At 32.9% G+C, this 24,633-nt stretch overlaps 1 protein-coding gene across 1 annotated transcript in view; it reads right to left on the bottom strand.

Annotated features, from left to right (window-relative positions):
* The window catches only part of LOC125049472, a 112,673-nt gene that overhangs the window by 58,372 nt on the left and 29,668 nt on the right, over window positions 1–24,633 (bottom strand). The gene's annotated exons all lie outside the window — the stretch shown is intronic.

The raw sequence follows: 24,633 nt of genomic DNA, 5'->3' as shown, positions 1-24,633 counted from the left end.
ATCTCAGAAAGGGTATATTGAACAATAAATATTTATATTTCATTAAGCTTGGTACATTGTTTTATGTTTTCTTCAGTATTAAAATAACTCCAAGCTTTAAGTTGTTATAATAACTGATATTAAGTGATACCGCCGTTTATGGGCCAGGAGGCAAACGAGTAAGGTTAACTTTACACTTAACTTTGCCGCCCATGGACAACTGCAGCATCAGGAGGTTTGCAAATGCGTTGACGACCTTTAAGGTCGACGCTCTTCTTTTTTAAGGCCCTTAAGTCGTAACGGTTCAAAAATACCTGGAATGAGAGCTGGTTTCATAAAGTGGTGGTGCACTGCAATAAGTGTCTTAAAAAACGCTCTGTTCTTTAAAGCCAGATGGAAATGAAAGGGTAGGGGATATTGCATTTACACTAATATTTACAAAAATATTATTTTAGTGGAAAAGTAATCATTAATTTAATCTGAAATCGAAAATTATTTTAATAAGCAATGGAATGCTAACTTAAACCAGAGAATACAGCGAAATCTTATCCTCAACGGATCAACGCTTAAAATACATTCTGGAATATCGTAGCTACTTGAGTAGCAATCTGTTTTCCAATGTGGTCCAGGTGATCTTTGATCTGATTGATGTCTTTCAATACCCTCGAGCACCTTTTTATATAAAAACACTGTGGATTTATCTATAGAAAACAATTCTATAATTGCCAGCCAGATAGCAAAATTTTTTAAAACTGGTAATAAAATTGGTTGAAACGGTTAAAATATAACGTCTAACAAGGGTGCGTAATAAAACCGAAGAAATAGTAATTTCTTATTCATTTTATTGATCTTTTTTATTATTTAATAGGAGGCAAACGGGCAGCGGGCTCTCCTGATGTTTAGTGATACCGTCTATGGACACTCACATTGCCAGAAGGCTCGCAAGTGCGTTGCCGGCCTTTTAAGAATAGGTACGCTCTTTTCTTGTATCCTAAGTCGAATTGGTTCGGAAATACTTCAGTGGGCAGCTAGATCCACAGGTACACATATAAAATAGAGTAAAATATATCATTGTCACGCATTGTTCTCACGTTACTAAATATTATTTACACTTTTTACTATCCGTTTTCTGTTTCCAGTAGCAAATCAATATTTTTAGTTTATCTGCCGTAGCTTTAAACTTTAGATGCAAACCTCGATACATCAAAGCGCAGAAGTACCGCAATGTATTCGCTGTTCAAAGCGGATCCACAAACAATACGAAATCTTTGAAACCTGAAAGCTTTCTCTTTGATTGCAATGTATGACTGGCCAGTAGTCTTGAACATGTGTACTAACTGTATGCATCGATGTCACCCGCGTTAATTTGGTCATAGTGTCAGGTTATATAGTCTGTAGAGGGACGTAGGTGTGGAGTTCCTTCAATCTAAAGAGAGAATTTCAACTTTTTTTAATTATTATTTTCACCGATCAATCTCTTTTGTTCCTTCTCCATCTACACGACACTGGCGAAGTACCTTGTGCCCAGTTGGCACAAATAAATGCCATTAAAAAAAACGACGGGTTGCACTCCGGGAGTGCCGGCAGAAGTGAAAACTTGAATATTATCGTTGTGCATTTTTGATATTTTGGAATGGTTAGGGAATCATTTTGCACGAATTGCTTTAATTTTCAGTATAAAAGTATTATCATTTATGTGGTAGAATACAATATTTATTTATTGCGCTATCGTACACAAACATGACAATTTATATCACATTAAATACGCCGCGACAGCTGTCTACTCATCCGTCTTACGAATTTTCGATCAGGTCATGTGTCTTGACGCGAGTTTAACATTATTTACCCATTCCAAAAAAAGTGTACAACGCCGCTAAAGAAGTTTTCACTTAAAAAAAAAGAGAGAATCCTCAACTAGTCGAACCACTGACTGACCGGACACAGTCAGAAGACACTTTGTTAGTGCGATTCAGTGTGTAACGCCATCGCACTGATTGGAGCCGTAGATTGTAGGTGTACTGACAGCGGCTTTAGCCTTCCTCGACGAAAGGCTTATATTGACTAGCCACAGCTTAGTGGAGATGCCAATAAGGTTCTAGCAGGCTTTGGAAAAGGCATCCCACCACTACTATTCAAAACAAAAAGGTTTTTAATCGTATTTGTAATTCGTATGATATCCTTAACAGAGTTGGCCTAGTGGACTCTCATACCTGAGGTCGTAGGTTCGATCCCCGGCTGTGCACTAATGGACTTTTTTTCTATGTGCGCATTTAACATTTGCTCGAACGGTGAAGGAAACCGACATGTCTTAGACCCAAAAAGTCGACGGCGTGTGTCAGGCATTAGAGGCTGTTCACCTACTTGCCTATTAGATTTAAAAATGATCATGAAACAGATTCAGAAATCTGAGGCCAAGACCTAAAAGAGGTTGTAGCGCCACTGATTTAATTTTTTATGATGTCCTTAGAGGTTCGGTTGAATTATGAAAGATAAGCGAACATAAATTTCGAAATACATCCATTTCCAATACATAACATCAATCATGGCCTTATATTTATTAAACGTTCGGATCTTCTTCGATTCGTGTATTAGGCATTTAATGGATTTATAGTGAGTTCTAACGCTGGCACGGCATTTATCAAAATGTTTTTAGAGTTATTGCTTAACCAAATCATTGGTTTACGCGCACACTTTATATAAAAACTAGCAGACCGGCCAAGCATTGCTGTGGCTAAGGTTTTTGTTATATTACATAGTAGCAAACCATTCAAGGGAAATGGTAGGAGAACACCAGTCATGGGGACCACCATGCTTTTTTTGGTTGTTATCCCATTAAATTGAAGCTTATGTGAAACGTTGGTACTTTCAACACAGCGCCATCTGTTAGAATTGTGACTATCAAATAATAAACAAATATTTTGCAACAAAATAATATTGCGGGTATAAATTGAGATGTAAGCTATCCTATCTTTTAAGTTGGATCAAACTACACACGGTGTGCAAATTTGATTGATATCGGTTTGGTAGTTTAGGAGTCCATAGCGGACAAACAACGTGACACGTAATTTATATATATTAAGATAAATTAAATTAATTGCGTGTGATAAATATCAGTATCTTAGATAGGTAAATTAGATCGCTACTATATGACAAGCAGTATGTATGTACTTCTAGGTGGTCATATGCGGCAGGTGCATCTATGTGACTCAACTATCTGCATTAAAAAATTCCATTTAGAGTTAGTTAGTACTGAGACAGGTTTTCTCTCATTATATCTGTAATCGGAGCTTGGAAGTTCATGATAGGTTCAAATAAAGTCAAGACGCCTGCCTATTAAGCATAAAATGTATAGAAAGTTGAGTCAACATTTTGTGCATTGCTCGTTGGATTGCGCGTAGATTCTTGGCGTGTTGAGTACTCTTCAGTTGATGCATTTCGGTCCTCGTGAAAAATTGTTGCTCTCATTTCTGATATCGTGTTTTTGTGCCACGGCCCTTCTATCAAGTGTTTTTGTACAATGGTTTTTTGTTTTGATTTGGGTTATATTTTTAGTTCTAGTTGATAGAAAGTTTTCAAAACTAGTTCGCAGTACTGTTATATAACGTACTAATAGAATGTATAAGTATCTATAAAAGACAAAATTATATCAAATCTATTATGTATTTATGATTATAAAAAAGTTGTTAAAATTAGACTTTATTGCTGACCTTAGTAAATGGTTTTTTTACATTATTTACTATTATCACCACTAATCAGCTCATATCTCGACAAAGCCCTCCTCCATGTAGCTTTCTTCTTGATCTGGTATTTTTATATTCTGTACCATTCTTTGTTAATTCTTGCCTTTTTTCTCATACCAGTTCTCTCGTCTCGCCCATTGCCATTTCAATCTTTTACATTTATAAATAGCAAATGATCAATTCTTTTACACCTACAATGTTTCATTCTTTCTTCCCACATTTGGCATATGTAAGGCGAGTAGAATACGTAAGTAGTAAACTTTTAAGTTTCATAGGCATGTGAAGAAAGGCAATGTTTCATTACCTCACTAACAGACCAAAAACTTTTCACAATCGATGTTAATCTAATCTATTTACATCTTTTTACGACCTTTTTTTGCAATCAAGTTGATTCTTACAGTAATAAAATACGATTACATATAAATAATATTAATAAAAATGTGTTTATTCATTTTAAGTACATATGCATTACAATGTGTAAGATTTAGGAACCCTTTTTAGTAAGATACCTGTGTTAGGTTTCCCAGCTCTTCCATAACAAACTTAATTATGAATTCCTTAAAATATAATATATATAATTTAATTACATCTTTTATTTTATGTGTGGGTGCAAATGTGTAAGTGTGTGTGTGAGTGAGTCAGTGAGTGAATGAACAAAGTGTGTAACTACATACTAGGTCTCAAAAGCATCTCTAACTCTGCGTAAGGTATGCTCATAAGCCAGTATTATAATAAACTATATTCAGTCAAACATTAAATAAACGAACTAAATAGACAAACCTCAAAAACGCAATGACCTTATTTTTCAACGAGGAGGGAAATTGCGGCCTGTCAAACATGAACTATTGTGTTTGACTTGAAGATTTTTGTTCCGTAAACAGTATTCTTAACCGAACAAAAGATTTATCTTTTTATATACGTAATAAGAACAACAATCGATGTAGTCTTTTGTTAAAATAGCCAATAACCTGATCCGATGATGGGTTGTAATTTAAATAGAATTGACTTTGAAATTGTATGGTAAGTTTTAAACTTCAATCGTCATTTTTTATTAATTATCTATATTCAACTATCTTATAATATGTAATGTTTATCAATACGAACTTAAAATTTCTACATCCTTGGCTTGTACACTATGATGTTCAGCATTGCTTATTTTATAATTAGTATAATAATAGAGGTCCTGAATATTAAAGAGATGAGAAATAATAAGTAGATTTAATTATTTTCTGATCATATAATACGTAAACTTCGTCAAAAAATAAATTTTAATTGTATTATATTTTCGTTTGCATTCTACATGTCCAATAAGTAATACAAAATATTTACAAGCCAAACCAATATGGTGTAGGCTTTGAGCTTTATTAAAACGATCTATTTGAACAGTTGGTCAGTTAATTCGAAGTCTGGTATAAACTGGCAATACAGTTCAGCTTAGGTCATTGATTGGCTCACAATGAAATAGCTTGGTATCCCGGGTATTAATTAATACTATAATACATTATTTTATTACTTGAATTAATATATTTTAAAAATAAAAGTATTTTAGAAATTGTGGCGTATTGAATATATTAACTTTCAATGCAAAAATATCCAAATAACCTGAATTTGAATTTCAAATATTTTATGATAAATTTAGCCAAAGCATATGTTTGTTCAAAGCGAAAGGGTAAACAAGGAACCCTGTTTTGTTTTCCGGATTTAATTAGAATTAAAACGAGAATCCTTTTCAAACAAACTTACAGTTAATTTTAACCAGATGTTGTGGTTAAAGACGTTTATTATTGTTTTAATGCAAGAAAAATATGTTCAATCGTTCTCGATATATAACTTGTCTTTATACTTGTATCTTCAGTTACTCCGATTAATATGCGAGTTATAAAAAAGAGAATTTGTTCAAAACGAAACATAAATAGTACATTTAAATAAAACACTATTTTGACCGGATTGAAGTTATGTATTATTATAAATTTACAACTATTTAACATAATTTTAAATTTATCCGACGTTTCGCGTGCTTTACAGCGTGCGTGGTCACGGTGACTGAAGACAAAAGATGTTGAATGTCAAAAAGTATCACAGCTGCAGAGAAAGTTGCATTATCTGTATTTATTTCCCCGGAGTTGGTATCGACTAAAAGATGGAGGTTTTGGCAAAAATGGCTCACGGTGTCCTCTATTTTCGCGGATTGTGTTTCTTTTTGAGATTTTAATTTGGATATTATTGGATCCCAGGTGTTTGACAATTTTAGGCCGTCTTCTCTATTGAAATTGGCCACGCACGCTGTAAAGCACGCGAAACGTCGGATAAATTTAAAATTATGTTAAATAGTTGTAAATTTATAATAATATATAACTTCAATCCGGTCAAAATAGTATTTTATTTAAATGAATAAACGTTATATCAATCAAAGACAATACTATAAATAGTACAATTATATTTTCACCTAATTACTGTACAAAAATAACGAATGTACGTTGTGAATGAATGAAAGGAAACGTTACGCAAGTCACCTTGCAGACCCTTTTGGTGAATTAGGAAAAGCTTTCAACCAAACGCTTTGCTTTCACTACCCACTATATAACCTTTTGAGTGCACAAATTTTCACAAATAGTTGTGTGAAAATTATTACGTTTTCCAAGAAACTACTTTGAAATAGAACTATATAGTACATACAATTCTTATTTCGGAGAATATAACGTGTCCAATTTAGCTTTTTAGCATTTTATTTTTTTGACAAACTAGCTGACCCGGCAAACGTTGTTTTGCCATGTATATTTTTTTCTAGGAAACATTGTTTAGTTCAATAAAAATAACTATCTACTAAAATATAAAAGAGGTTGATCGTAGAGGGGTGAAAATTAAGGGTTGTATGTATGTTTTAAGGCCACATAATAAAATAATAAAAAATAAAAATGTTATGCAAAAAAATGTATTTTTTTCGGGTTGACACCCCTTATCACTTAGAGTTTTGACAGACTTACTGAATTTGTATAAAAAATTTCATGAGAATCGGTCGAGCCATTTCGGAGATCATTGTGACATGAGAATTTTATACGTTTGTAGAAAAAACGACAGTAACAATAGAAAAAAGGTGTTTAATACATTGAAAGTTTTATTATAACGCATCATCTAGTTAAAATTTTGTGATATTTTAATTAAAGTTTATTAAAATATCACAAAAATATTTCTCCATAATTAAAGAAATTGACATTTTTTATTTTAAAATGTTGACTATGCTAACTTCAAGGTTTTTTGTGACGGTGAGCGGGTGTCGGTTTTTGGTGACGGTGAGCGCGCGCATCGCAAAAATTTACTCTCATCATTTTTCCCTAACGCGCCAAAAAAATTCTACTAAGACTTGCTCGTGCGGTGAAAAAGTCGAATCATGTCTAGACTAAAAAAGAAAATTGATCCAAAAAGCACATCCAATATAAGACTCATATAGGGTTGCGCCAATGGATTATTAGTATACCCTTCAAATCTGACGGACAAGCTGGCACTTCCGCTATAGTAATAGCTTTGAATATTCAACAGGATAAGTGAGTGGAAATTGTACAAATATGACAATCCGACTGACCAAAAGTGTGCTCCGAAATGCAAATAGATTAATACCTGGAGCCCGAATATTGAATGAACCCGTCAAATTGTTTGCAGATTCGTACGCCGCTATTGGGTTTGTAGTGAATATTAATTTTGTAGCCATATTGAGGGAGGAAAAATAGTTGGAATATCTAAAATAAGGGATTACCAAAGGCAGATTTTTGATGTGAGGTCAAGATGTAGGGCGTATATAAGCCGCTAACTAGCCGTAGTTCTTAGGTATTAATATCTCGTCGTTAGGTCTTTAATAGACAGAATAATTCAAGAGAATGGTTTAATATGTAATAATATGAATATTAGATAGAGCAGTGTTAGTAGTGGCTTCAGCGTGCGACTCTCATCCCTATGGTCGTAGGTTCAATCCCCGGCTGTGCACCGATAGACTTTCTTTCTATGTACACATTTAACATTCGCTCGAACGGTGAAGATAAACATCGTGACGAAACCTTAGACCCAAAAAGTCGATGGCGTGCGTCACGCACATGAGGCTGATCACCTGCTTGCCTATTAAGAAATGATCATGAAACAGATACAGAAATCTGAGGTCCAGGCCTAAAAAGGTTGTAGCGCCACTGATTTATTTTTTTATATGTAAAGATATGATATACATAACTCTTCCGGCCTTACAGAACGTAGTAGCTAGTATCGTGTTTGTTACCTCGGTGAATCACTGAATAAATTCAAAGCTCTCGTTAAACGTAAATGAATCAATAAAGCTTTTAATAATTTTGGGATTGATTTGCTCCAGTTCAAACAATTTGTATGACTCAAAACTTAGCGATTAAAAAGAGTGGCGGAATTGACTTGCGAACTGTTAGTAAATGTAAATTTAGAATCAATTTAACATATTTTCCGTTGACGTTCATAAGTGTACTTGTTTTAGTGTTACCTTTATGAATAAAGTTGTTATGAGTTTGACGATTTAAAAATCAAAGTCAAAAATCAATAGTATCATTTAAGTCGAAATCAACACAATGTACACTTATGAACTTCAAAAAAGAAATATACATTAAATGCTTCTAATTTTACATTTACTGCCAGTTCTCAAATCAAGGGCGTAGAACGGAAGAGAAGAACTGGCAATAAACTCTCCGCCACTCTTTTTAATCGCAAAGTTTTTTTTTTACACGACAATTGTAAGGAGCTGCAACCATTACACCATGTACTTCCATATAAAAAAATAGTAGGATTATATTTTATAGTATATTAAAACGTATATCATCGTAAAACGAGAATAACGGAATTATGTAACTTCTAAACTGTCATCTGACTAACATTACTGTGGAATCTTCCTTCAGAGATACGACCTCCAAATGTTATAAATCGAGTGTACTCCTCCCTCAAAGGCCGGCAACGCACCCACTAAAAATGGGTGTCTATGGGCTGCGAAAACTGCCCTTTTTGGTCGTCCCGCAAGCTCGTTTGCCCCCCTATTATATTAAAAAAAAATTGTTCGTGAAATGCCACGTATCTCAATTGTCAAATGGAAGAAAATTTTAACAGAATTGTTCGAAAACAAAAGTTTTCGCGTTACATTATCGTCATTATATTACTTTCATTGTGTATATCTTTATTCAATTTAACTTGTATTAAGTTGAATAAGTTGTTGAAAATTGAACGACGAATGTTGAGGTTTAAAAAACTTTTAAGTACTTTGTGGTTGTCTGTTGCCTTCGAGTTATATTCAAAAGTTTCCTTAAAGAAAATTACTAGAATATACGATGGACAAATCATAATGTAAATTATAAGAAATGAAAATCGAACCAGAGCAAAACACATAACAACCTACATAAAGAAATTATTTTCTACAGAACGTGACAAGATTTTGTATGATTTACTTTTAATTCAAGCTACGCTGTCTCAATGATTTTTTTCAGACATAAATAGTTGAACTGATTTTTATACCTTATGTGACAGACCGTATCTGACATTCTATATAAACTTATCCTTATATTATCGCCAAGGGCCAAAAAGCCCGAACCCGTACCGTCCTATATTAGCAGGGCGCGAGCGAACACAACACCCGTAGGGGGCATATGTCACGAACGGGCCTAAACACCCCCCCTCGCGACGGAAGGTGCAAAATGAGCATCGAACCGCGAAAAAAAGTTATCTGTAAAACAATTTAAAAATACTTTTATAACTAGTAAATATTTTCTTTTATATACCTTGTATTTTCGATGTGTCTGTTTTTTCCTTATTGATAAATAAATAAATTAACCTTACACTTAATGTCATCGAGACAGTGAATAAAGTGGAACGAAAACTAAATGCATTTCAACGTGTAATATATTTGAAAGCTCGGCGTGTTTCTAAGCTATGCTTTTAAATTTGTTCAAAAGTAGAGCATATGCATTGTTTTTTGCTGTTTCGGAATTTTCCATTAACATTCTTTGTTTATTCGTAACATTTTAATGCTGCGGTTAGTTAACTTTTAACTTAAAATCGTTTTGCTCTGTATATGTCCTCACTTTCGAAATTAACGAGTACTCAAGACAATTATGTTTCTAAGAATGAGAGGAACTTCATTAAAATTTTAATTATATAAGAATGTTAAAATAATTTTTAAATTATTATATCTAATAAATGCTATAGATTTTATTATTATTATGATATCTGAAGCGTCTGTTGGTTAGCATGAACATGCGTACGGGTTCAAATTGAACAATTATTGTACAATACAATAATTAACTTTGATTAACATAACCTTTACACATTTAAAGAAAAGCGCTTTTATCGGATTAAAGTTATGTATTATTATAAATTTACAATTATTTGACATAATTTTAAATTTATTCGACGTTTTGCGTGCTTTACAGCGTGCGTGGTCACCGTGACCTTTAATTTTAACCGAACTTTAATCCAGTAAAAGCGTTTTTCTTTAAATGAACAATTATTTTTGATATGCATAGTGCATTGAGTAGACTTCGAAAAACCGAATTAACGCTAATTGTATAACTACATTATAATAAAACTAGATTGTTATGCTTCACTTATTTGTAAGATATCACAGCAGATAAGAAAATCGACGCATTAAAAATAAATTAAGAAATAATACGGACTAGTTAAATCTAACTATAATAAGTATCCAAAATTGTTTAAAACGTTTAAAGAAACTGTGGGCGCCTGCATGTTGCACCACGACGTATTGTTAAAATGTTACGCCATGGCTATCTAACTATTTAATCATCTTCATAGAAGTTATAGATCACTGCCGTGTAATGCTTTCAAGGGGAAGGTGATTAAATTTTTAAAGGCAATGTGCCTGTATAGTGTGGGCAAGTATTTAGACCGTAAGTTTGACAACAATTATAAATAACTTATTATTAAGACATTATGTGAATGTTCTTATTATATGACTTTATGAAAATAATATCACATTTGCATGTCTATTTTTATATAGCTGATTGTGCGGATTTTTATAATTAATCGACCTAAATGTACCACTTTCGTTGCGAAAACGATTAGTTTATTATTATTTATTTTAAAATGCGTAATACATAGTTTTAAAACAAATGTAGTTAACAAAAATGTAAATGTAGTTAATGAGCGTACATTTCACAAAATGAGTAGTTAAATTTGTGTGTGCATAAATGAAAATGGTTGCAATAACAATAAAAACTAATAACAGAGATTTGATATTATGACTAGCATTTATGTTTGGAATATTCCTGTATCATTTTAATAAACATTAAACCTAAAAATCGAAACGAAATTGAAGGGGAATCGTACACCTTATATAATAGTCATTAACGAATCAGACGTAGAAATGTGTCTGGAATTTAAAATAACACCTAATTTTGCTTTATATATTTGGGTGAGCAATAATGTTAATTACTTTGTAAGTATACCTCTCCATTCATAAAAAAACTAAGTCAGTTTAATAGCACAGTTTCAACGTATTTATTTGTCCCTTTTCAGCATAGCATAAATACAATTTGATAGAAAAGGATGAAATTATACGTAAAATAGCGTCCCCAGACGTTCCACTTTAAGTTTTTATTGAGTTTGTGTAATCACTAGAAGGCTTTACATATTTAAAGAGATCTGAAGAAAGTTTTCTCAACTGTATGAATGTGGTAGGCAACAACATCGTATATGTAATTTAAAAAAAATATATAATGTATACAAATTTTTAAATTGCATTACAACATACTTATGTTGGTTTAACATGGGCGTTAAAAACATCCAAATAAGCGGAAAACCTTAAGGCCTATTCCAGCACAAATTGCTGTGTCAGTGTCTCGGGGTGGACTGCGGGGCGCAGTGGAGAGCTGGTGCACTGAGGTGCGCCGGCCCGTAATAACAATTAGTTATACATTAAATTAATGTTATTTTATCCATTTTTTTCTGAAATGGATCACTTGGCTTGCGATAAAATATATCGTGTAAATTTCAAAATCATGTTTTATACATTTTCGTCATAAAATGAATTCAAAGTGTCAAAAATTTTCTATCAAGCGAAGTTATTAAAATCGTGTATCGCTCTTTCAAAATGGATACATAAACTTCTAAACTCTACCATTTTTTTCCATTTGCCCTACTTCAAGAAATTATGACGAAAAATGTAACAATGTACTTTTTTGGAGTTTGGCGACCGGTCCTTAATAAAAAAAACAATTTTAATTTTGTTACAAATCATATCATACTTTTATGAAAGTGTAAATGTCCCATGAAAAATGAAGATAGATAGTGCTTTACATAAGAACTGTTCTCATCTTATAAATCGTTGACCTAGATACGAAAATAGAATGTTATGGTTTGTTTTTAACTATGATTCTCAACTTGATAATCTGATAACAATTATGTAAATCATATAACTGGCATTGAATTTATACAACTTTAATTACTAAAAACAAGTGAATAAAATTCTTTAAAAAAGTCAATATAATTTTAATTTTAAATAAAATCTTGGAAGTTGCTTTTTTATAGAACAGCCAAACAGCAGGAAGCTCATCTGATGTTGAGTGACACCGCCGCTGGACAGTCACACTGCCAAAGGCTCGGAAGTGCGTTGCAGGTCTTTTAATCGGTACGCTCTTGAAGAACTCCAACTCAAATTGGATCAGAAATACTTCAGTGGGCAGCTGGTTCAACATACTAGTAGTGAGCGGAATAATGACTTAAAAACCCTCATTTGTAGAGGGTCGAACGTCGAGGTAGAACGGGTGGAATTTCGAATTCTGTCTAAACGCCCGATGATGAAATTTAGCTGCAGCTCCCATTAATAATTATACAGAGAAATTTGATTTTAGATACACGATGTACGTAGTAATTTTGAAGCCAGCTTAGACATACATTTACATTATTTTAATATTAGTTAAGGAATTGTTTATTTCAATTTGGTATGAGAATAATGAGCACAATTCGCTCAAGGGTCACTCGCTACGTGAGTATGTTTATTTATAGCTTGCATAAATATATTGATATCTTTAACAAAGGCCTGCAGCAGCATATTCCTAGGTCTTCTAGGCTCTCATGGGCAGGTTATGACGAAAATCTATGTGAACAAATTGCAACAAATATATAAAATTAAAGTTGTATTTATTTCCAAGAATTCAATGAATAACTTAGACAGAGCACAAGTTATTATAACCGAAAGTTTGTATGAAAAGCAAATTAATATTCTTACAGGTAATAAACTGGATTCTATTTATCTTTCCTCTATTAAACCACGCTTAGAACTTCCCTTGTGGTAACTAAGGATCATCATTTAATTATAAATGGAAGCTGTATTAAACAACGAACTTCGCAGCTCTCTGCGTAGTTAAATAAAATTTGATATGTTTTTGGATAATGAGAAAAACATCACTATTAATACAAACGGTTGAAAGTAATTTAATATGGATGACAATTTTTACAGCGCGGTGTTCACGCACAACACTAAGATTATTAAAATAGTTTTTTTTTACTAGGCAACGGATATACTTACATATTATAGATATATAGACATATAAATACATATTTAAACACCCAATACTTAAGCACAACACCAAATGTTCATCACATCGATGTTTGTCTCAGCCGGGGATCGAACCCGGGACCCATGGATTCGCAGTCAGGGGTACTAACCACTAGACCAATGAGTCGAAATAAATCAATAACATACTAGAGCTGTGTTTTTAATACCAAAATCATGGCATTCCTGTTTACATTTCCATATTACGAGCTATTAATATTCTACTCAACGTTACGGCGGGTGATTGTCAATTATTTGCTAGAGCGAGCTAATTGGCCGGACGTAAGTCCCCCCAGGCAAATGATCTATGAACAACTTTCAAAGTATTTCTACACCCGTTTACGGAAACCAGGTCATAGGTTCAAATCCGCGAGAGTAATTGGATTGAACAGGCAAAAAGATCGCACTTGTTTTCCGCGCAGTCGGTCTATAATAATCTAATTAGGGCCTTCGTGACCTGAAGAACAACTAGGAGGAAAATCTTTTTTGATGGTTCTCTTTTCCTTGAATTATACGAATAAAGTATAGAGTGTTATTGCCAGTTCTTCTCTTCTCTTCTTGAGAACTGGCAGTAAATGTAAAATTAGAAGCATTTAATGTATATTTTTGACATTCACAACTGTACCTTGTGTTACCTATATGAATAAATGATTTTTGACTTATGATTTGTGTATAACATTCAAAAATGCAAAAAGATTGACTCAGTACTTACAAAAATATTCGAATATAAAAAATAAATATTTACGATATGATCCATGAAATTTTATTGCTAAATATTATTTTTAATAAAATAAAACCGTTACTCTTTGATATTAAAGTAATGTTCTCGCGCTGATGGGTTCGCAACCCAACATGTGCCGTCCTATATGTAAATTAATTTAAAACTTCGTATAGTATAGTTTTTTATTCATTAGAAACAAACAAATAAAGACAATTCTTCATTTTTTTTTAATTATAGTAAGAAAACAGGCCTAATGACACAAAGTCTAGTCTAAGTTTGACCATTGAGCTGTTAATAAATAAATAAATAAATAAATAAAATAAATAAAGTTCAAACAGAAAACTAGATAGTTCTCTCGTATAATTTGTATTTTGTAGAGGCTTCGTAGTCTTTTCGTAGCACACGAACTAAATTCCGTCACACTCGTAACCTTGGTTTGATCTTTATTGCGTTCATATGAATATACTCGAGAAATAGCGCATATAGGTACTTTTTGCGTATGTATTATGTAATATAGTTGTTCATAGTATTGTCTTTTATTGACATTTAGACATAGAAAAACTCTTTTTTAACGGATTTGAAGTTATGTTTTATTATAAATTTACAATTATTTTACATAATTTTAAATTTAACCGACGTTTCGCGTGCTTTACAGCGTGCGTGGTCATGGTGACTTCACAAATTATGTAAAATAATTGTAAATTAAATTTATAATAAAACATAACTTCAAATCCGTTAAAAAAGTGTTTTTCAATATCGTTGTTTTTTTAAGTTTTTAAAGAGAATAAGGTCGAAACATGTCAATCAGAGTTCTTAGTAGCTGTGTGACCGCTTTGAATACCACCAAATGGAGTTATATACTGAATTTAATTTACTTTTTAAATACACTATACGCTTTGAAACTGCAGCACTGCTTTATAGAGAAAACTAGTATCTATAGGTACCTAGTGTTACAAGAAAGTTGAATTTAGTCCGAATTGTTTTAGAACTTTTATTAAAAAAAATTTTTTTTCATTCTTGATTGTTATAAGTTTTGTAAATTTGCGTTTGTATATCGCGTTACATTTCGAAGCAAAAACAAAATTATATCCAAAAGTTGTTAGATAAAGAAAATAGGTAAAAAAGTACATTGTCAAAGGGCGCCTTGTAATCATTCAGACTTGTTGGAATCCAAAATTCATATTCTTCAAAGTAAGGATTTTCATTTCAATTTGGATTACGTAATTAAAATCTTCTTTCATATGTATAAAGGTAAAAAATTACAACATTGTCAAAGGGCGTCTTGTAATCATACGAATTAGGAGTTGTTGGAATCCGGAATTCGTATATTTCAAAGTAAGAATTTTCATTTGCATTTGTATGCGTATTTTTTTTTTTTTTTTTTTACGTCAGGAAATGCTTTTACGCATATCCCTGCTGAATTTTACTCCAGCAGGAATTATGTGGGACTCAGACATAATATTTACACACCTACCCACTAAAACCTGACGGATGCCTTCGGCTCGCCAAAGGGCGGAGGCAGGTAACAGCTGTGCCCTATCCTTACCCCCGCCAAACGCGAATGCCACAATATCAACGTGACTCCTCCCACGAACAAAACATCAGCATCTTAACTTAGGGCAGACGTGCGAAAGCACGGCGTCGCTGCCCCAGTCGTCGTTTTCTTACCGGCGGAGCATCATGTATGCGTATTACTTAAGCTAACCGTTAGCTTTCCGTTAGTTAACGGCACCACTTTTCTAGGAAACCGTAGCTTAAAACTCTGTTAATACTGGTGGTATATTATATTTGCCAATATTTCCGGATCTATAAATTAACCACTAGTTATTGTACTATAATATAAATTATTGTTACTAAGTAGGTTACGATTTAAAATTTAAAAAGCGAGTCTACTCCTCCCTCAAAGGCCGGCAACGCACCCACTAAAAGTGGGTATCTATGGGCTGCGTAGACTGCCCTTTTTGGTCGTCCCGCAAGCTCGTTTGCCCCCCTATTATATATAAAAAAAAAGATTAATTAGTGTATATTTGTTATGATTACTAATAAACTTTAGCAGTTTAAATGTATGTTATTTAATGGGTTCATACTTATTATTAAAAGTAGTTATTACTTTAAACATTTGAAACGAGAGAATTAATATTATTTGACAAACGCACCTACGACTGGCTTTGACTGATTTTGATTTTGTTCGTTCGGTCCTGTTTTACGTCACAATTTTTTATAATTTACCTTAACGTTCTGTTGTTGCTAATATTCAGGCCGTGCTTCTAATTGTTAAGCTTCTCGTTTCCTGCTTTGTTATAATGAGTTCCTATGCCTTCAGATTTTTATTTGTTAATTTATAGCCTTATATCGGAAATACAAAATATATACGTTTTAACTATTGTTTTTCTTAATCTACGATAACCGATTCTGTGTACCTACACGCAAAGGCCCCATAGTCCTCCATTTTTCTTTATTGTATACCAATTTCGTCCAGGTCTTAGTCTTTCCAGACATTTCCATGATTTCATCGGCCCACCTTTTAAATTGTCTACCTCTGTTTCTTTTATGGCCTCTTGCTTGCCATAGTGTTACAATTTTGCTCCATTTATCTGCTCATCTTATGGTATATCCAGCCCATTTCAGCCTTCATAGTCTGCATTGTCATCAATCCTAGGTCCTACTCCGTCAAGTCTTGTCCTTCTTTTTCTCTAAACGACTTCTCCATCCTATACATTGTTCTTCAATTAAAAAAGTTCTCTAAAACAACATCAAGTTATTTGTCCAAATAATCAACAATGCTCAGGTCCCATTGTTATTTGTGAGCTCTCATCTCTGTTTCCAATTTTAATACTGATACATTTTTAATAACTCATTCAGAATCATATAATATTTATTCAAGCATGATGTATGCTTAAATTGATGCAGTAAAGATAATTCAAAAAATATTCATATGTTTAAAAGAGCGTCATGAGTACAAACAATCTTTATACGTCTATCTGTGTACAGTTGTACAGGTATTTGCATTGTAAAAGACACCATGCAATACGCTTTGCTAGTGTATTCATTGTCATTATATTTTATTATATTTACTTAAGCATTCAGACGTCCTACCAGGCGCGACTCTTATCCCAATCTCATCTCACCCCACTAGTTTAGTCCGTTGTAGTTTAAATAAATAATTATCCCTTCAAATATCTTTATAATTTATCCCAACACCGAACAGTTTGTTTGCATATACATGTATACTTTTTAAGTATATAGGACATGTGCCGAGTAGAGTAATCTCGCAAGATTACTCAAAACTGCCTAAAGTGTTTTACAAATACGATAAAATATGTCAAGCTAATAATGAGCTAAGTTCGCTTGTTTAATTATCTTACGTTATTTTATTAGAACAAAATGTTCTAACATTGTATGTCTTTAAATAAGGTTTATTATGTAATAGACCCAACTAGGTCATAAAAGCCACAATATACGGAAGACGTTATATCTTTCTTTAGCTTTATGATCGGTTTTAGAGGCAAGTAACATTTTAACTATTCCTATATTATCGTAACAAATTGAAATGTTTTCCTTTAATATCTATTAATATTGTTCTCGAAACTGGCCTAATATTTATACTTATTACTAGCTGATCCGGCAAACGTCGTTTTGCCATGTTTATCATTTATAATAAAAAATAGGAGTTGATCGTAGAGGGGTGAAAATTAGGGGTTGTATGTATTTTTTAATGTTGTATCATAAAAAAAATTTAAAAAAAATTTAAAAAAAAAATAGTGGTGTAATGTTAATAATTAATGGTGGGTGGACTACCCTTAACATTTAGGGGGATGAAGAATAGATGTCTGATTCTCAGTTATACCCAATATGCATACAAAATTTCATGAGAATCGTTCAAGCCGTTTCGGAGGAGTTTAACCACAAACACCGCGACACGAGAATTTTATATATTAGATAATGAAATACCAACTATTTTTCTACTACTCCTATTTACAATACACTATTGTTGAAAATTGTCTACTATGATTTTAATATTATCTTGAAGAAATTTGCATGAACTGAAAACTAGGTAAAACAATTTCCAAAAATATATTATCACTAGATTGTGGAACTTAAATCGAGAGCATTTTCAAGTTATTTAAGTCGATGTTGGAAAATACTAAAGAATGAATCTGCAAAGTTGCAGTGTCGGGCGAGTCGCCAAGATCCAAACGATTATATCCATTATGAGTTATACCAGCCGTTATAATGGCTTAACGTTTTCATTATTAATAAACTAACGGGTGCTGATAGCTTTCTTTGCGTAGTAAGTAAAATAAAAATCAATTTTTGTATTTTTTTCTCTAAAACTTACTGTATGTAAACAGGTTTGCCTGGTGCTAAGTGATGCCGTTGCGCATCAAATTGGTACGCTCTTTTTGAATGACTCAAGTTGAATTATTTCCGAAATACATCAACGGGTAGTGTAGGACAACGACCGACCCTGAGGTGATAATCTAGATACATAATTTTTCTTTCTGCCATGGTTTGCATGGACTTTCTAGCGATAAGTATGTGTACAAACACTGTAAAAAAATAGTTTGGTGGACAGCTGGTTCAACATAGCGTGGCAAATCTACCTTAAATAACACTCATTTGTGGAACAACTGACGTCGAGGTGATACAAGTGGAATTTCGTATTCTGCCTCGTCGATGATGAAACTCAGCCACACATAGTATCCGAACAACGAATTATTTATCCGAACAACTCTTCTGAACACTCTCCAATGTAAAGTTCTAATTTTTAATTTTCTACATATGGATTATAATAAATTGATTGAAAAAAATATATATAATATATTAAAAACGTTCGTCTATTGTAAGGAAAAAATATTCGTCAGACATTAAAATTCATAAAGCATTCAGCGTGCCAAAAGGCAGAAACAGCCAAAATAACACTTGTGTTGAAAATGTTTTTTTTTTTAATCAATTTCTTAAACATTTATGATTTTTTTTATGCAATAGGAGACAAACTGGCTGGAAGCTCATCTGATGTCAAGTTATACCGCCGCCCATGGACACTCGCATTGCCAGAAGGCTAGCAAATGCGTTGTCGACCTTTTACGTGGTACGCTCTTTTCTTGAAGGACCCTAAGTCGAATTGGTTCGGAAATACTTCAGTGGGCAGCTGTTCATCATTCGTATAGGATAACAATCACAAATCTTATTTAAATGTGTTCCATTCAAATATATTATTATGGCAGCGCCATCAAACAACATAATCAATAATAGACTTTTGATTTAAAAATATATAGAATTTCTTTATATTTCCAATAACGAATCTAACCTTTATCCAACACCATAAAACACTTTTACGATCGGCCAGCTTTAATAAAGCTGTAATCAAGAGAAAGAATTGTATCCGACCTGTTCTACACCACTTTATTTTTATAGATGGCGTAAAAAGCCACTCAAGGCGATCTTATCCTTTCCAAGTGCCATTCGCATTACTCGAGACATATTTTGCTCATACGAACACTCGATGCCAAATTGCTCAAAGGGAACAATAATCTTTGGAATTAATACAATTATATACGTTTGAATGATTTTGACTTTCAAAAGCGGGTTCTGAAAATGTATTTCGTAACGACTTCGCACTTATTACTGCAATAATATTATAGTCTGTGACCATGCAATCTAATTTTAATATTAATGATTGTAACTGAATATTTTCATGGACATTCGTGTCTCTGTTTTAGTGGTTCTCGAGTGATTTTGAATTTGAAAAGCGGGTTCTGAAAATGTATTTCGTAACGACTTCGCACTTGTTACTGCAATAATATTTCAGTCTGTGACCATGCAACCTAATATTAATATTAATGATTGAAACTGAATATTTTCATGGACATTTGTGTCGCTGTTTTAGTGGCTCTTGAATGATTTAGACTTTGAAAAGTCGGTTCTGAAAATGTATTTCGTAACGACTTCGTACTTATTACTGCAATAATATTTCAGTCTGTGACCATGCAACCTAATATTGATTATTAATTAATGAAACTGAATTTTAAATAGACCGGTGTTTTAGTGGTTAAAGACCGCAACTGGCGAATACCCCAAGTCTTCAAAATAAATACAATATTGAAATGACAAATGGTCACGCCTCAATGATAGTTCAATCAAGATCTGTTTTTCAATATACGGAAATCAACATTGAATATTGATGTATTTGTGTTAAGGTTATTAATCTACAATTACGATTCCAAATAAACGCCCAGTATCGGCACTGGATTATTATTACATTAATCGTAGCGTCTGTATTATAAATTAATTTTCTTTATCGGCAATTATAATTAATCATCTATGTCTCATACATCGAAATTCCTATGCAACACAAACTAATTAAATTTAAAATATAAAAGCACATATTTTATTATCGTTGAAAAGGGTTACACTTTTTTCGTTTCCTCGATGAAATCTTATTTGTTGACCTATTTCAAGTTGAAGTTTGCACTAGATAAGTTTGCGACGGAGGCTCGAAATCCAATCAAGCGCTTCTAGTTACAATGCCTTGTTTCATTTGTTCGTTAACAAGGAAGTTGCCGTAGGTAGATTACCGGTGACATGTGTTGAATTGATTGGAGTTAATAGACAATTTATATTACGATTTGATATGAGTTGAATTTATTTTTTTAAATCAGTCAATATAGGTTTTGGCTTAGGCATTTTGACTAGTAAAATGCAATATTGCAAGAGGCAAATAAACTTTACCATTATTTTAGATAAATTAATTTAAAATCTATCAATAATTGACAAGAGTTGGAACGTTCATCATTGGTTCTAAAAAGGATTAAGCTAGTTATATCTCTTTTAAATTATGCTTGTGTTCATTTCATTTTCTTCATTTTTGAATTAGTGTGAAATTATTATTATGGGATATTTCCCTTATTAATATTTAATATCTAATGTTGCCTCTCAGATTCCCATCAAATTAGGATTTTGGTATCTTTGCGTCTATCAAAATTAACCTATGTTAAATTAACAAAAGTAACCTAAAATGTTATATACTATAACACTTAGGGTTAATCTAATATATAAAATTCTCATGTCGTGGTGTTCGTAGTTAAACTCCTCTGAAACGGCTTGACCGATTCCCATGAAATTTTGTGTGCATATTGGGTATGTCTGAGAATCGGACAACATCTATTTTTCATCCCCCTAAATATTAAGCGTAGTCCACCCCTAAATTTTATTTTTTTAATTTTTAGATAAATTTTTTTATGATACATCATTAAAAAATACATACAACCCCTAATTTTCACCCCTCTACGATCAACGTCTATTTTTTATTATAAATGATATACATGGCAAAACGACGTTTGCCAGGTCAGCTAGTAAATATATAATGTAAACAGAAGGTCATCCGAATTCAATAAAATCTCCGTTCTCCTATGCGATGAACCATACCTCACTTCAAGACATATTATAGAAGATACTTATCTCAGAGGTTAAAATAAACAAGGCATCGTCTCTATGTAGCATAGTTTGTGATTTACCAACACACTTTCTTAGCTTTAATCTTTATAACTTGAAGAAACTACGTTATGCAAAGTACCGTGTTATATTTCAAAGTATACAGTGAATATAAGTTGTAGTCAACGATAAATAATGTTTCAGGGAAGCGAAACTTTGGACCATTTAAGTGCAACTGGCGCAAACTTTCGTAACACAATCTTGACGGTACCGATTTAATCTTCAGCTTAATGGCTAGTTCTGTATCCAGCCTTATGCGATATTAAAACAGTTAAAGATAAATAATTATTACAATTATTACAAATTTAAAATAATTGAAAATACATAACTTCAATCCAGTAAAAAATTGTTTAGCAAATGTATAAAAGTTATGTCAATAAAAGACAATATTAAATAGGATCGCATAATGTGGGTAAAACCGCGGACACTATTGTAACTATTGCTATTTTTAATGTATGATTCAGACCGAAATCGGTAAGAAGCTTTCAAATTTTCTAATCCACAGTATACCATGTTTGCTTATAAGTGATATTAATACCTGGAATGTAGCTGTAAGAACCTAGATATTTAAAAAGACAATTCATATTCCACTTTCAAAGAATTTCGAATAGGAGTAATATAATTTTCCTTTGTACGAGATAATAAAAATTGTGATAGGGATAATACGAACTCGTGGATGAAGCTTTTATTGAAGGAAATGTAAGTTAACTTATATTTGCCAAGGTAGTCTGTTAAGAAAAGTTATGAAATATTTGTCCCAACAAAAGACATGAATACCAGTTGGAAAACTGTCTTATTTAGGATATGAGAACCTACTTTTAATTGACGTATTTACAATATGTTTATGTATGTGTTACATATAATCTACATACTACTTATTATTCAAGATCGGCTGGACCGATGTTAGTTATCTCTTTTTTGGTGGATTCTTCTCCGCTCCGAATAGCAGAATAAGTTATAAAATATGAGATAAGTTATAGAATAACAATAAATAAATAAATTCATTTTTCGAATGCGATCAGCATGTGGTGCCATCTATTGACCAAATACGCGTCATTTTACATTGAATTCTTGTCAGTTCAAGAATGTGAGGTGAATAAGGAGATGCATAACCAGGCTTTGATCTTGATAAAAGACATGACGTGTTACCTCATCAAAAATGTTGTATATCAGAAAGTGCTTTAAAATGCAGTATCGTAATATTGGCGCTTGAGAGAAGAGGCCTAATGTGTAAAACTGCCATTCTTCTTTCGCAATGGCAAGTAATGAAAAATTTCTGTATTTGCCAAAAAAAATGTATTAATGTTATTATTTAACCTTAATAAAATCCTAAATTAAGATTAACTAAAGATAACACGATATTATTAGACTGTTAGGCGGAACGAAGTTCGCCAAGTCAGCTAGTACTATATGCGCATGAGAAAAAGACGGCTTAAATTGGCCTACTAAATACTTAAAGTATTGCGGGGGGAGGTAAGCAACCCAAGTGTTCATCAAAAACTCGCTTCCTTTGTACCTAGGGGATATGTGCGACGACGAAGGCTAATGTTATTTGCGATACCAAGGGCCAAAACCAGTCTCACTAGCATAATACTCGACCAACCAGGCTCCAGAAGATTAACCACTCTTTATACGGAAATTGTGTTCGTTTTACAACAAACTCCCAAGCGAAATTAGAGAATCGTCACTGAGCAAATTCAAAACTCTCGTTAAAAGTAAATTAATCAATAAAGCTTTTTTTAAATTTGACGATTATTTAAATGATCCTTGAGATTGATTTGCTCCAGTTCAAACAATTTGTCTGACATTAAAAAGAGTAGCGGAGAGTTTCTTGCCCGCTCTACGCCCTTGACTTGCGAACTGGTATTAAATGTAAATTTAGTATCAATTCTATTTTTTTTCTGTTTACGTTCATAAGTGTACTTGTAGTCCGGTCAATTTAGACATCCAAGGTTACAATAATTCGCACTTGGCTGAATATTGGTAGGATTGCTTAATACACTATTATAAAGGAAATGTGAAAAGTCCTCATCGATCCGGCACGTGCAAAAAAATTTACTCCGGGTCAAAGATCACAAAAATGGGTTTTTCGCGATTTTCCGCAAAATGGTAAGTTTTATCATAAAATTAGTTTAGACAAAAATTGTAGATCAGATAATTATCTATAAAAAATGTCCAAATACTTTTTTCCTAAGAGCCACCGTTTTTGAGATATAACGATTCAAAAAGTTGAAAGAGTTGTAATCGTCATAATATGCACACGGTTCCACGCCACCTTTGAGGTAGTGAACTTAGCGCTTTTTTTTAATGTGGTTTCCCCGGTAGGCCTATTCCACTGATCTTTTATGATTCTGTTTAATTTGAAACTATTGAATAACTTTTAATTGACAAGGGTTGAAAATTACAAAAAATGAGAAAATGTATCCGTCTGAATCTAAATCATCATTAACTTCTGCTTTCTCTTGAATTAAAAAATAGGTTTCAATAAACACGTGTTTTCACTCCAGAGCGATGTTGCTGAAGGTTACACTGGCGTAGAAAATAAAGGACTGGGTTTTTTTTACCCGAAATTTTCATATTTTATATGTGTAAGTCACACTGACCGATAGAACGATATTTTTGCTTGCATTAAGCCTATGATCGACGGGCGAGTAAGACCGTGGTTTTAAATACCGACGAACCTGACTCGCGGCTCGTTGGTCCTGATCGATTAGCAAGCAAAACAGTCGCAAACATGTCTTGTTCTCTTTCCGACACGCGGTTTTGCATGGCGAGCCGAGTAAAAAATATAGCACGACGGCGAGCCGCGAGCCAGGCTCGGCGGTATTTAAAACCGTGGTTTTGCAATGATACACCGGCGAGCTTTACCGACGAGCCATAAAACCGCGGACTTACTCATCCGTCGATCAGGCCCTTTACGGCTTCAGTGATGTATATACGTACACCACGTATACAATATACATAGGACGATTACAACTCTTTCAACTTTTTGAATCGTGATATCTCAAAAACGGTGGCTCTTAGGAAAAAAAGTATTTTGACATTTTTTATAGATAATTATCTGATCTACAATTTTTGTCAAAACTAATTTTATGATAAAACTTACCATTTTGCTGAAAATCGCGAAAAACCCATTT

Source organism: Pieris napi, chromosome 5 (genome assembly GCF_905475465.1).
Source record: "Pieris napi chromosome 5, ilPieNapi1.2, whole genome shotgun sequence".
Classification (NCBI taxonomy): domain Eukaryota; kingdom Metazoa; phylum Arthropoda; class Insecta; order Lepidoptera; family Pieridae; genus Pieris; species Pieris napi.
The sequence above is the reverse complement of the archived record's forward strand: the minus strand, read 5'-3'. Positions and strand labels throughout refer to the sequence as shown.